Here is a 14,652-nt window from a genome sequence, read left to right as displayed (position 1 = left end):
CAGGAAAGGTGGGTCTCAGTTGGTCCAGTGTTCTGGAGCAGAGGTTCTCAACGTTTTCAGGCCACGACCCCCAAAACAGGGGCGTCAATTGGGTATGGCAGGGGTATGCAGCTGCCATACCCTGGGTCCAGGGGGGGAAATAAAAGTTACCTTTAAATATAAATCCATGAATGTCTCTTTGTCTATCTGTATTATGTTGTTAAATTACAATAAAATAACTACAAAATGTTACAAAATGGTCACTTTAACAAGGTATTGTGGCACGTTTACTAACATGCCAAGTTTAGTTGCACTTGAACAACCGTTCCAGGCTGCCATATCCAGCCCAAGAAACTGTAGAAACGGGGGGAAAATAGAATGTACTTCTTAAAATAAATGTATCATGCCTGTTGTTGCTAAGGTATGGCAACATGACTGGTGTCTTGCACGCGCGCAAGACACCAGTCATGTTGCCATACCATAGCTTTTTCTGAACTGACGCCACGGCCCCAAAATAATCATATTTTATTCAGATTCAGATTACTTTATTAACCATTGTGTAATACACATAGGAATTTGCTTTGGCATACTACATTTTTGCCTTCAAATCATTTTTTCACATATAACATAAACAAAAACAAAAAACAGACAAACACAAAAACAACACCGACAGAACGCAACACGTAGTCACTTTAACTGGGGACAACTGGGGACACCCCCCCCCCCCCCCCCCCCCCCCCCCACCTCGGGCAATTATCGCTATTTCTACGTGTCATTATTTCGACAAAGGGTTAGGGGGGTTAGGTTTAGGCATAGTTTTACTGAGGTTAGGGTAAGGGTTTGGCTTAGCTAACCTGCCGAAGCTGGTGAATGCTAACCTGGTGATCGGAATGGGGACGTGCTGGAATGGCGACCGTCCCCCTCGAACAAATGTTATGTTGTACACTTGGGATGGGACGATACACGATGTTATCGTTTATCGTGATAAAAAAACACTCACGATAATCGTATCGTGGAGATTTAATTTATCCTGATTTTGTTCTCCGTCATGCACTGGGATCAATTCACCTTTTATTTGCAGAGCTGCATATCCGGTACCACTTAAAACCTTTATGATTGTTCAAATATAATAATATACATACTTGATACAGTCTTTTTGTTCCACTCTCTATCAAATGTCTTGGCCAAAAAATAGCCCATCTGCAAGCTCACAACGCGTTGTGAGCTTGTAGATCTGGTATTTTTTGGCAAATGTTCCGCCCCCAGGATAAAGGATGTTGGGGATATTTTGAATATCGCGATATCGTAAATCACGATTTCTTTGGTCATAATAATCGTGATATGACATTTTCATATCGTCCCATCTCTAATCAACTCGCTCCCCCCACCTTGACGAGCACAGAGTTGAGGCATTAGGTCTACATTTTGTATAACATGGTTTTAGAAACGCTTTAAGCAGTGCTTATCAACCTGTGGGTCGGGACCCCCAGGGAGTCCCCAAATTATTTTGGGGGGTCCCCAGATGATTAACTGAAACATTGTTTTCTCACTCAACAGTAAACAAACCAACATAAAGTTTGAGTAGAAAAGAGGGTATCTGCACATTTCTGAAGGGACAATTTAAGGACGTTTTAATACCTCTAAAATGACAAATTAAACACTGGCCAAATTGTCAAATATTAAGAGGCAGAAAAACTATGAACCGTGTTATACAAAATGTAATGCTCGTCAGGGTGGAGGGTACCCAGTTAAAATATGATGATTTTGGGGGTCGCGGCCTGAAAAGGTTGAGAACCACTGGCTTAAAGGACTGTACTGTAGGCTGGTTAGGATGTTTTTTTTTTTTTTTTAATTATTATTTTTATCCCACAATTTTGTAACCCATTTTTTCACCCAGTGCCGATTGCCTATGTAATCCTGGGCTCTGCTCTCCCTCTGCCACGCCTGGGGAGACAACGGACTGACCTCATGCTTCCTTCTATGCATGAGGAGTCCAAGTTGCTTCTTTTCACCTGACAGTGGAGATTTCCCTGGTTTGGACGTAGCGCGTGGAAGGAACACGTTATTGCAACCAGTTCCTTTCCCCTCCATCAGGCACCCCGGCTGGCCAGGGGGAGGCATTATTGAGACCAGGATTACGCGCATGTTTTTGCGAGGGTATCTACCCTAGGAGACACGGGGAGAACATGCAAACTCCACACAGAAAGGCCCTATCGCCGACCCCACCTAGGGTGTGGGCACTGATGACGCGGAGGGAGGAACACGCCGCCAGTGCCCACAGCGTCCCCCGGCAGGAATCGAACCCAGGACCTTCTAGCTGTGAGGCGAAGCGCTAACCACTGCACCACCGTGCCCCTCTGGTTAGGATGTTTGGTGCCGCCTCGGCGTGTCAGTGTAAACAAAGTCGGAATGCAGTTTGTAGGTACTCTTTTCTTTACTGAAGTATTGTGTTGTAGCAGGTACAGAGTTGTGGTCTAAAAGGTCAATACAAATGACAAAAGGGTTGTATCAAACACTAAAATATCTCTGCAAAATATCAAACAGTGCGATTACAAATATAGGATAAACACACACGTTCTGCTGTGACTACAATTAAACATAATTCTTGACACTGTACAGTAATACGAATCCTCTTCAAACAAACATTAAATCTTTGCTGTCGGGCCGAAACCTCCTAACTCCAAAATGTTCATTTTTGGGAAATTGAGCTCAAGTGGAGTTAGGAGGTTTTGACCGAAGGGCTTTTTACTACTTTTCATTGGTTCAATTACAACACTCAGATGTAAAGGGTGTTCAATAGCCATGATTTATGCCAAAAAATCTAAAACCTCAAAAATGGAGTAAAGAGGTTTTGACCAGACAGTGACGAAATACAGGTACAATCTAAACCAACCAACTAAAATAACTTACAGTTTGTCTTTGATGCATAACATGGAACTGAAAGGTGTAGCTGCTGCCCTGTTACAGCATCTCTGCCAAACTGAGCTTTTCTCTGCACCCCAAGCTGCACTAACTAAACCAGGGGTCTTCAACAGGGGGTCCGGGACCCCTAGGGGGTCCTCAGAGTTACTACAGGGGGTCCTCCAAATCTTTGTTCTGATAGAAACCTTTTACCTAGCGTCCGCATTCTGAGAACTTTAGCCGACAATAGCAGATCTACATACTTGCAACGCCTCGCGTTGTGAGCATGTAGATCAGCTATTTTATTTCACAGTCCTGCCTCTAATATTTGACAATTTGGCCAATGTTAAATTTGCCATTTTAGAGGTATTAAAACGTCCTTAAATTGTCACTTTAGAAATGTGCAGATAGCCTCTATACATGCACGTTGCGAGGTGTTGTGACAACAGAATAATGTCTCGATGTTGGAAGAACGGCTCAGATGATGAGGTGGAACTGCTGCGGTTGTCTTGAGAACCACCAAAAATAGAACAAAACATAAACAAAACTTGTTCTGCGCATATTGTACAGCGGCCCAACACACGCGCGCGCGCACGCACGCACGCACACACACACAGAGTGAGGGAAGGATGGGAAGATAGTTAACAGTCTGTTTGCTTAAAGTTGTTGTTTATGTGATGCGTGTCTGTTGAAGGTTTGTGACAAGGACAGACATGACCCCATTCTGAAAGCTACACACAATAAGTATGTTCAATGCTCTGCTCAAAAACACCAGCCAAACAAGGGCACTATGTCGGAACCATAAAGGCAAGACAAGTATTCACCAGGGGCGTCAACTGGGTATGGCAGGGGTATGCAGCTGCCATACCCTGGGTCCAGGGGGGAAAATAAAAGTTACTTTTAAATATAAATCCATGAATGTCTCTTTGTCTATCTGTGCTGGTTATTATTTTGTTAAATTACAGTAAAATAACTACAAATGCAAAGTTTTACAAAATGGCCACTTTAACAAGGTATTATAATTATATTCTCCACACTTTTATATCCCCATCTTGACAAAATGGTATATTCCCAGGTTCCGCAGGTCAGCTGCACAGGTGCAATGCATTATTGTTAATTGTGGCACGTTTACTAACAAGTTTAGCTGCACTTGAACCACCGTTCCAGGTTGCCATATCCAGCCCAAGAAACCTTAGAAACGGGGGGAAATAAAATATACTTCTTAAATTAAATGTATCATGCCTGTTGCTAAGGTATGGCAACATGACTGTCATGTTGCCATACCTTAGCTTTCTCTGAACTGACGCCACTGGTATTCACAGAATGGCTCCCATGGCTCCCCTTCACTTTCAATAGTTAGAGGTTAACCAGTAAGACTCCCTAATCAGGAGATAAGCAACGTCAGGTTGCATGTATGCAGAAATTGGCCTTAGCAACCTTATGGTGGCGCTAGAAGAGGGCCATTATAGAAATCAGGGGCAGAGGTTGTGGTTTGCCAGCCAAGGTGTGTGTAAAGTTTGGCATGGATAGGGCCAACAGTGCCGGAGATAAGAGTAGGGCCAAAAGTGTGACGTGGCGGACAGACAGCTGGTGGAGGTTTTCATAGTAACTGCGACCTGACGGTTGCAATAAATATCAACATCAAGTCATAAAAAAGGTCCCCACAACTTTAGCCTTTATCCTTTTAGCTTTAGGCTCTATTTTGATTGTCTTAACCGATTTAGTGCCATTCCCGAGATATCTCGCGAAATGTACTCGAGTATCTGGAGTGCCATTCCCGAGATATCTCGCGAAATGTACTCGAGTATCTGGAGTGCCATTCCCGAGATATCTCGCGAAATGTACTCGAGTATCTGGAGTGCCATTCCCGAGATATCTCGCGAAAAGTAATATATTACTGTAACGGCGGTTATATTACCAGATACAATGGCCGGAGGTCCGGAGCCGAAATCCGTCGCTGATTTGTCATCATCACGGCTCCACGAGCACAAAATAGTCATCCCATAACATTGAGGTGGACGGGGGATCTCATCTTTAATGTCCATTATCTCAAAACTACACTTTAGAAGCGAAGATGGAGGCAGATGCTCGCTTATAAAGCACATGTTAAAAAGGATCGATCCGAGCCGCCATGACACCACGTAAACAATGATCGATTCCGGCGCAGGACGCGATGACGTCAGACCGGAAGTGTTTACGCTATGGACTTCTGGCCTTCAAAATAAGACAACAGGAGTGAATGGGGCCTGAGGGAGGCACTCTGGACATTATAATCCGTTAATGTCTGGGGCTCAGAATGGGTTTAAGTACCAGCTCTTATGCCTTAACCAGGGTTCCCACACATTTTTACCAATTAATTTCCAAAACTTTTCCAAAACTTTTCCAGAATATTTAACCCGATTTCAAGGACTATATAACAATAATTCAGCTCAATAACAGGTTGCTTACTCCTATGCGCAATGCCCAAAGACAGGTAGTGTATGCCAGTGGTTCTCAACCTTTCCAGGCTGTGACCCCCGAAATAATCATGTTTTAACTGGGGACCCCCACCCTGACGAGCACTAAGAGTTGAGGAATGTTGTATAACACGGTTGGTTCTATTGTGAAAATAGCAGATCTACAATATTTGACGATTTGGCCAATGTTTAATTTGTCATTTCAGAGTTATTAACAAAATCAATAACCAAAGACAATGCATAGCTATTTTTTCCAGGACCTTCCAGGACCCTTGATAAATTCCAAAACTTTTCCACTACTGGAAAAAAGAAATTCTGATTTCAAAATATTTCCAGGAATTTCATGACCGTGGGAACCCTGCTTAACATAAAGGCCTGTCCATACTGTCTCTGACCACCACTTTTTGTCAGAAAGGTCCGGTTCAACAACTACAAAATGAGGTCACTCGCATCTTCTGACAAGCATTACCCCGAATTAGAGTTGGGAAAGCTGCACGTCGGAAAGTCGGAACTCTCAGACGAAAAGTTTGGTGGTCAGAGACAGTATGGACAGACCTTTAAGTTAAGGCATAAGAGCTGGTACTTAAGACAATCAAAATACAACAGGTGTGCTGTTTACATGTTGTGACTATAATAATGTATTCAATCAATCAATGAAATGCCTATAATACCTATACTGTTAGATTAGGATTACCTTTATTAAAACATTTTTTTTCCATGATTTGAGGTAGCTGAATGGTTAGGGAGCCCGTCTGGGGAATCAGAGCCCCTGGTTGTCCCAGGTTCCATTCCACAACTGTTTTCACAATGCGTCTTCCCAGAAATACAGACAGAATCACAGTTTGTTACCATTTGAGGGATTTGGCCTCCGTTTTCATTGGGTATTAGACCATGATGATTAAATGATAACTGTCATGCATTTTTCCCTTTGGAATCCCTCCTCTTTAGGGAATCAGGGCTGGAACTAAACTTTGGATTCATAAACACAGCAGCAACACAGTTCACATGCAGCCCAGAGGAGAACCACTGTTACTCATCACTCCACACTCACAATGCTTGTTCATTTACTTTTCCTGCTCATCTTCACTGGTAAGTAGTGGTGGGCGATATGGTGATAAATATCATTGAGACGATACAATGTCTCCACGATTTGCCTTTTCAGAGGTTTCTTATATATCGTGATACAATTGAGGGAGCCTTGTAAAAAAATCCTGTTTAATCGTTAATACAGAGATTCCTTGCAGAATTCAATTAAACCCGCATTTTGGTCAAAATCATCAGGTCTCAAACGTTAAAATGTCAAGGCCTACACTTAACTCTGACAGTTTACAAATGAAACCAAATGGACCCGTAAGGGTCCATTTGTATACTGTCAGAGTTACATACTTGTAAAGTTCAATTTAGACCTCCCAAAAGGAACCCAGTGAGTCTAGTTTTGAAAAATAACCATAAAAACCAACATGAAAAAGAATCGTGATAAAATCGTGTATCGTGATACAGCTTGGGAAAATATTGTGGTATTGTATTTTTCCCTATCGACCCCTACAGGTAAGACATAATATTGTCTTATCTCTATGTACAGGTACAGTACTTGCAGAGAATGTTAATTTCTAAAAGGGCCTTTTGGTGAAAATATTGAAACGCCTCCAAGTTCACACTGCGGCGCGTTGTGAGCTTGGAGGTCGGCTATTTTCGATACTTGATTTTCCAGTGGTGGAAAAAGTACTACATTTTTTTACTTGAGTAAAAGTATCAATACTGCAATGTAGAAATAATCTGTTAGGGTGCCCTCAGACCAAAATACCTATGAGAGTGGAATCTGCGTTCCGCCAATGCATTTCAATGAGAAGGGAGCGTTTTTTGCAGAAATCCTCTGCTGGCATGAAACCGCTTCACTCTCATTGAAATGCATTGGCGGAACGCGGATTCCACTCTCATAGGTATTTTGGTCTGAGGGCACCCTTACAAGTTAAAGTCCAGAATTCAAAATGTACTTGAGTAAAAGTATGAAAGTATTGGCATCAAAATGTACTTAAAGCACCAAAAGTAAAAGTACAAAATGTTTGAAAATAGCAGATCTACAAGCTCACAATGTGTCGCCTCGAGCTTGTAGATCGGCTATTTTCAAATAGCCAAGGTATAAAATATGGCTAAAGTGTTTTATGTGTGTTTTATAATAATTGATATCTGCAAAGTAACTTGTAACTTAGGTTTTCAAATAAATGTATTGCAGTAAAAGTACAATATTTGGATCCCAGATGTAGTGGAGTAGAAGTAAAAGTATTGGAAATTGTAAATACTCAAGTAAAGTACAAATACCTCATGTACTTAGTTACTTTACACCACTGTGATTTTCACACAGAGAGGGCAATTCTTTCAACATGAGATGCTGCACTCAAGTTCAGGAGAGTTTGCCATACCTGCTTTCAGGTATATGGCACGGAAAAGAGGGCATTTGCATTTCTTTCACCATAGTAGAAACTGCATTCATGGTCTGGAGAGGGCACTTTTTTACCGATGGATGAAAGGGCATGCAAGCCCCCTTTGATGTCTAGGCGCCCTGCTTGATCATACTACAAGTGTCACAGAAAAGTAGAAAAAGTATCCGCAAGCTCGTTTCAAGCTTGTGGATCTGCTACTTTTGATGCTTTTGAATTTGAATCCTGAAAAGCTAAAGTTTTGGACATAATGAGGTTTCCACCGGAAAGAGATGACAATTATGTAGACAATAATGTATGCTTGAACTGTGAATTCCTGTAATCTGTTTATCTGTTATGCTAAAACAATGTCCCAAATATTCAGTGATGTGATGAGATGTCTACTGTAGCCAAAGCAATAATCTTTGCATTGCATCTGTGTATTAACCTTGAATGTAGAATTATTTGTCAATGAAGAAAGAGGAAAGATTTAACCTCTTAAACCCTCTTTTGCTTTGCTGAAAATAGCCAATCTACAAGCTCACACAATGCGTCACACAAAGTACTCTCTGTATCTTTTTTTTTTTTTTTTTTTTCATCCCTTGGAATAAGATCACTTTGAAGACTCTAGCAAGAGCACTCATTCAACCCCACTATGACTATGCAGTCCACCGTAGTGCGTTGAAGGCCTTAAAAACAAGGCTCCAAACATCCTAAAATAAACTGCTTAGGCTACTGATTAACCTTCCATCTCAGGCTCATCTTGACCCTGATCATTTTGAAAGAGTGAGATGGCTCAGGGTAGACAACAGAGTACAACATCTTGCAGTGGGCCTGGCTTACCACGCTACACCACTAAGATACCCTACCTGTCAAACTACTTCAAAAACGTCAAAGATGTCCACAATCACAACACCAGTGGAAGCCCCATTAATCACGTTCAAACAAAATTCGGCACAAACAAAGGGTTACATTTGTTCTTCTGCTATGCCACACAAATGAGAGTAATTAACACTCTGAAAGAAACTCGAAACTGGCCCCTGTAAAAAGTGAAATGTTGAAGAACCCATCTAGGTTTTATATTTTACTAAGACATCGTCATACTGGGAATGAGAAATGTGGTCGAGTCAGGTCAAGTCACAATAGCTTATGTGATCTCGTACGCACTTTGGGTTGGATTACAGATTGAACAAACAACACAGCTCCAAATATCACTGCATTATGTCCTGACAAGAGAGTTGTTTGGATAGTGTTTGACCACATGAACCCTAGCGTCCATATATGGAGGCAAACGTTCTGCCAACAATAGCAGATCTGCAAGCTATAATGCACACCAACACAAGCCACATATTTAGTGTAGATGGGAAAAAAGGACTGGACCTAAGTATATAGGGTTTATGTGTTTAAACTAGGGCTGGGACTTTAACTGATTAATTGCGATTAATTAATTACCAAAAATTAACGTGATTAAAAAGATTAACGCATTTTAATCGCACTTAGTTTTTGCACCACAGATCATACCGATCATAGCGATGCACCAACCAAGAAGAGACAAACGCACGCAAAGGGAGAAGTAGCCGATCAGAGCGCTTTGCTTGGCCCAGTGGATGTGAAATTTAGATTTAAAAAACTCACTTGTTGATTCACTTGTACAACAAAATGTGTTTTACTTGGGGAAAATAAAATAAAACGCTTCTCGGGTCAAATATTAATATGCGATTAAAATGCGATTAATTGCGATTAATTAATTACAAAGCCTGTAATTAATTCGATGAATTTTTTTAATCGCATCCAAGCCCTAGTTTAAACCACAACAGTTTTGGTAGCCTTTAGTAAATCATTTCAACATCCATCATATTCTGAGTGTTCACATTTAGCTCTTCTTGTCAAAATGCAATCAACGCATGCAGGCTCATTTTAATAATCCGAGTACTTTTTACACCAGAGTTTCTCAAAGTGGATTCCAGGGACTCCGTGGGTTGCTTTAGAGGGGTCTAAATTGACCCTTACAAGTCTGTAACTCTGACTGTGTACAAATGGAACCAAATGAACCCTAACAGGTTCATTTGGTTCCATTTGTACACAGTCAGAGTTAAAGGACAACTTTACTTTTTTACAACAAGGGTTCATATTTTAGATTGTAATTTGAGAAAAGAAAAGATGAGTGTTAAAATGTTTTAATTTACTGCTTTCTATTGTTTTAGCACTTTTAGTATTTTGACACACACAAGCAGACAATGTCTTTGTTACTATTTACACCAGCCCCTATAAGTCACATCTGCTCATGAAAGATTGCGGTGCATCTTGGGAATGGGCTTATCATATTGTGTCTAAAAAGACATATTTAGCCACTTGCATGCAGTACCCCAACCTGGGGGCAGGCATGCAAATCAAAATGGTTAAAATCACTAAAAGGCGCAGTGGTTAGCGCTTCGCCTCACAGCTAGAAGGTCCTGGGTTCGATTCCCGCCGGGGGACGCTGTGGGTGCTGGGGGCGTGTTTCTCCCTCCGCGTCACCAGCGCCCACACCCTAGGTGGGGTTGGCGATAGGGCCTTTCTTTGTGGAGTTTGCATGTTCTCCCCGTGTCTCCTAGGGTAGATACCCTCACAAAAACATGCAGTAATCCTGGTCTCATGGTGCCTCGCCCTAGCCAGCCTGGGCGCCTGACGGAGGGGAAAGGAACTGGTTGGAATAACGTGTTCCTTCCATGCACTACGTCCAAACCATGGAAATCCCCACTGTCAGGTGAAAAAAGAGCAACTTGGACTCCTCATGCATAGAAGGAAGCATGAGGTCAGTCCGTTGTCTCTCCAGGCGCGGCAGAGGGAGAGCAGAGCCCAGGATTACATAGGCAATTAGCACTGGGTGAAAGAAAATGGGTTACAACATCGAAGGATAAAATTATAAAAAAAATAACTAATAATAATCACTACAATGATAAAAAGAAGTAAATGAAAACATTTTAACACTCATCTTTTCTTAATTACAATCTAAAATATGAACCCTTGTTGTAAAAAAAACTAAGCTGTCCTTTAAGGGAACACCTTGAAATGTAAAAGTTTGAGAAACACTGTTTTCCATCACTTGTGTGTTGTGTTCAGTTTCAGGTAAACAGGCGTGCAGTTTCCATGAGGTGGTGAAACACCTGGACATGAGGCCAGACAACAGGCTGTACACGGCCACGCGGCCCGCCCTCAACCACACACAGCCCACCGAGGTGTGGCTGCTGGTGGCGCTCACCGCCATTTTAGACGTGGTACGTTGAAGCGCTGTGGTCTTTCAGAGAACCAACAATCTGAATCTTGTTTATTGTCACATCACAGGTTTACAGGTGTAAAACAGTGGGGGGAATTGGTTTTTGTGCCACAAGCTCCTTTTTTCCCTGTAGGGAGCTTGTAGAGTGGCTATTTTCACAATATTTCAATATTTATGTGTGGAACCTAGTCAAACAAAATGTTATGACTCAACTCCTATACATTCCAAGTGCTTGTCAGGGCGGGGGGTCCCCAGTTCAAACATGGTTATTTTGGGAGGTCCTCAGTTCAAATATTATTATAATGGGGAGTCCCCAGTCGGCAAACATTTTTCACAAAAGTTTTTTTCGTCATAGTTTTAGTCAACAAAATCAACACTGCATCTTTGTGTGTTTCCTCATAATAGGTGGAGAAGGACCTGAAGCTGGTTTCAAGCATGTGGATTCAAATGGTGAGCTCTGGTTAGATATGGTCACTGTGGGGTGGAATGCTTGTACATCCAGAACCTTAGTAAGGCACTGTTCCCACTTTAGACCTGGCAGATGCAAACATTGTTGTTCAAACATTAAGTGCATAATTTGGGATTTATTACCCTTATTACGGCATTGTTCCACACTTAGACCAGGCAGATGCAAACCTGTTTATTATGTAAGGGATAATGTCTGGCTGAGCGGTCGTTATCGAGAAGTCCCGACAGCCTGATAATCAAGGCGAAGCCGAGGGGGTTATCAGGCTGAAGGGACTTTATCAGGATGAAGGGACTTATTACATGGCTGCTCAATAAAATTAATAATTTGACACAAAACTAAAAACAAAACGAATTTCTTGCTTCAAATATTTTTTTAAACATTCTTGAGAGCAACGTTTAGTTGTAAATGACACTGTGTTTGTTTACATGGCTGTCATGTTGGATACGGCACTAAATTCACGCAGTGCAGCCTGAGTGCAGCAGGTGCTCTGAGTCGCTGATCAGGCATCGGTCCGTTATAGAGTGGATCCGAGTGGTCATTATACAGATATAATTCACCGCTGATTTCAGCGATTGACCAATCAGAATCGAGCATTCAACCAAGCTGTGTAATAAACTGTTGAACTGTTAATAAGTGCATGGTTTACATCTAATATATCCATAATAAATTGTTAGGAAGCAACAAAACAGCTTGGTAACGGTTGACCAATGACATAAGAGGTAAGATGGTGAGACTGAAGAAATGTGTTTGTAATGCTATGATAAGAAACTCATAAAGCATTTATTAATATTCTAAGTCATTTTAGTTTGAAATACTCCTTTAAGAATATCTATAAACAGTATGTTTCTGTTAAGTGTATGTTACAATGCTTATTAACACTTATATAGTCTTATTAACACATCATTTGCATCTTATAAGGACCTTATAAGACCTAATCATATAAGACATAATCAAATTTGAACTGGGGACCCCCCAAAATAACCCCCCGCCCTAGACAAGCACTTGTTGAATGTAGGAGTTGAGGCATAACAATTTGTTTGATTAAGTTCCACACATAACCACTGATATAGAAATATGTTTTTTTCATAAATGTGTTAGGATTTGGAAGACATCTTTTAGAATTGGTCTCATGGTCTTAGACTTAAAGGGACGAAACAACGTTCTGTTTAATTGAAAAGAAATTACACAGCACGACTATAACATTATTCCTGGTTTGTTTTCAAATGTTGCTTCTACTGCAGTGTTGATTTCGTCGACTAAAACTATGACGAAAACCTTTTGTCGACTGCATTTCTTTCACTGACGAATACTAAATAAAAACTAAATAAAAACAAAGCTGTGATGACTAAAACTAAGACTAAATATATATCGACAATTTCGTCAACAAAATGAAAACTTGACTAAAACGTTAGGGAGGGACTAGTGGAGGAGAAAGTCATTTGGTTGCTCTCCAGTGTTGCCTGCTGAAAATAGCCGATCTACAAGCTCACACGTTGTGAGCTTGTAGATCGGCTATTTTCAGCACGCAAACCAAGTGTAAAATCAGTCATTACGATGCCATCAAGGCCTGCAAAAATACATTTCAGTCGACTAACATAAGTTTTAGTCAACTAAAATCTTATGCTATTCAGTCGACTAAAATTAGACTAAAACTAAAACTTTTCAGGTGACTAAATTATGACTAAAACTAAACAACCTTTTATTCAAAAGACTAAAATTTGCTGTAAAAAACAACACTGTTCTACTGCAGGCTTGGATAAACAAGCACATTTCCTGGGATCCCAAGAAGTTCTGTGGAATTGAGAGCATTTCTGTCCCCACTGAGTGGCTGTGGAAGCCTGACATCATCATCGAAGAGAGGTATGGATACATGCAGGCACGTGCACACATAGACATCAAAGGGGGCTTGAGCCCCTGCCCTTTTATCCGTCTGTAAAAAGTGCCCTCTCCAGACCATGAATGCAGTTTTTACAACGGTGAAAGAAATGCAAATGCCCCCTCTTTCCATGCCATACCTGAAGTCAGCATTCAAGAGAATTGCCTTGCCCAAACTCTCCTGAACTTGAATGCAGCATCTTATGTTGAAAGAATTGCCCTCCCTGTGTAGAAATCCATGCCGTTACGCCACATCTCCAGTATTCACTTGATTATGCTTAGTTCAGTGTGGTATCAAGCACTGAAAATAGCCGACCTCCAAGCTCACAACGCGTCGCAGCTGCGACGCGTTGTGAGCTTGGAGGTCTGCTATTTTCGATAGTTTCAACAAAAGGCCCATTTAGAAATGCCAGCCCCTGCATATCTAACATTCTCTGCGCGTCCCTGCACGGCACGCACACACATATGGTCCGGCACTAGTGCTGTTTTCTAGAGAGGTCAGACTGAATTGAATCATTGATATCAGCATATTTATGTTGACATCCGTTGTTATGTACAGTATGTATGCTGGCCTATCTTATCATATCAACATTGCTAAGGTCATTTAAGGCAGTGTTTCTCAAATGGGATACGTGTATCCCTAGGGGTATGCGGAGGTACTGCAGGGGGTACTCAGAACATTTCCCCAAAAATGAAAAATAGAAGTATAAGTCACGATAATATTATTCACAGTTAAATAATTTACTACAATTAAATTAGATGGAGAAAAGGCAACTGGGATGTGTTTGAAGTATGTTTGAATGTAAGTTATTGACATGAGAAGTGCTGAAAATAAATCTGTTCAGGAGGCACCGTTTTAAACTCTCACTCCCTTTCTTATTTGTGATGTTATATTCTTGAAAAGGGGAGTTATCATAGCATCATATACCATGGTTTTAATTGCAGTTTTATAAGGAAAACGTTGTTGTCGGGTAAAGGGGGTACTTGGATTCAAAAATCAGGGAAAGCCAAAAGGATTGAGAAACAGTGATTTAAGTCATATTAATAAGCGAGAAGGAAGAAGGGCATATATAGCATGAGACAGCTGCAGAAGGAGAGAGAGATTCAGCCTTAGTTGGAGTGGGAGAGTCTGACAGTAGGAGCAAGGAGGCCCTATAGGGGCAGAGTTAGGTACAACAAAGACATGCCAGTAGCTATGCCCCTCGCAAAAAGCTTTTGTCCATTGCTGGCTTAGAATAACTTCCTGCTTTCTTGGCTACAGCCTTGGCAAGCTGTCGGTTGCTAAGCTAGCATTGGACA

The sequence above is a fragment of the Nannobrachium achirus genome, assembly GCF_963921795.1.
Source record: "Nannobrachium achirus genome assembly, chromosome: 3".
NCBI classification, from domain to species: domain Eukaryota; kingdom Metazoa; phylum Chordata; class Actinopteri; order Myctophiformes; family Myctophidae; genus Nannobrachium; species Nannobrachium achirus.
This window is presented reverse-complemented; position numbering follows the sequence as displayed.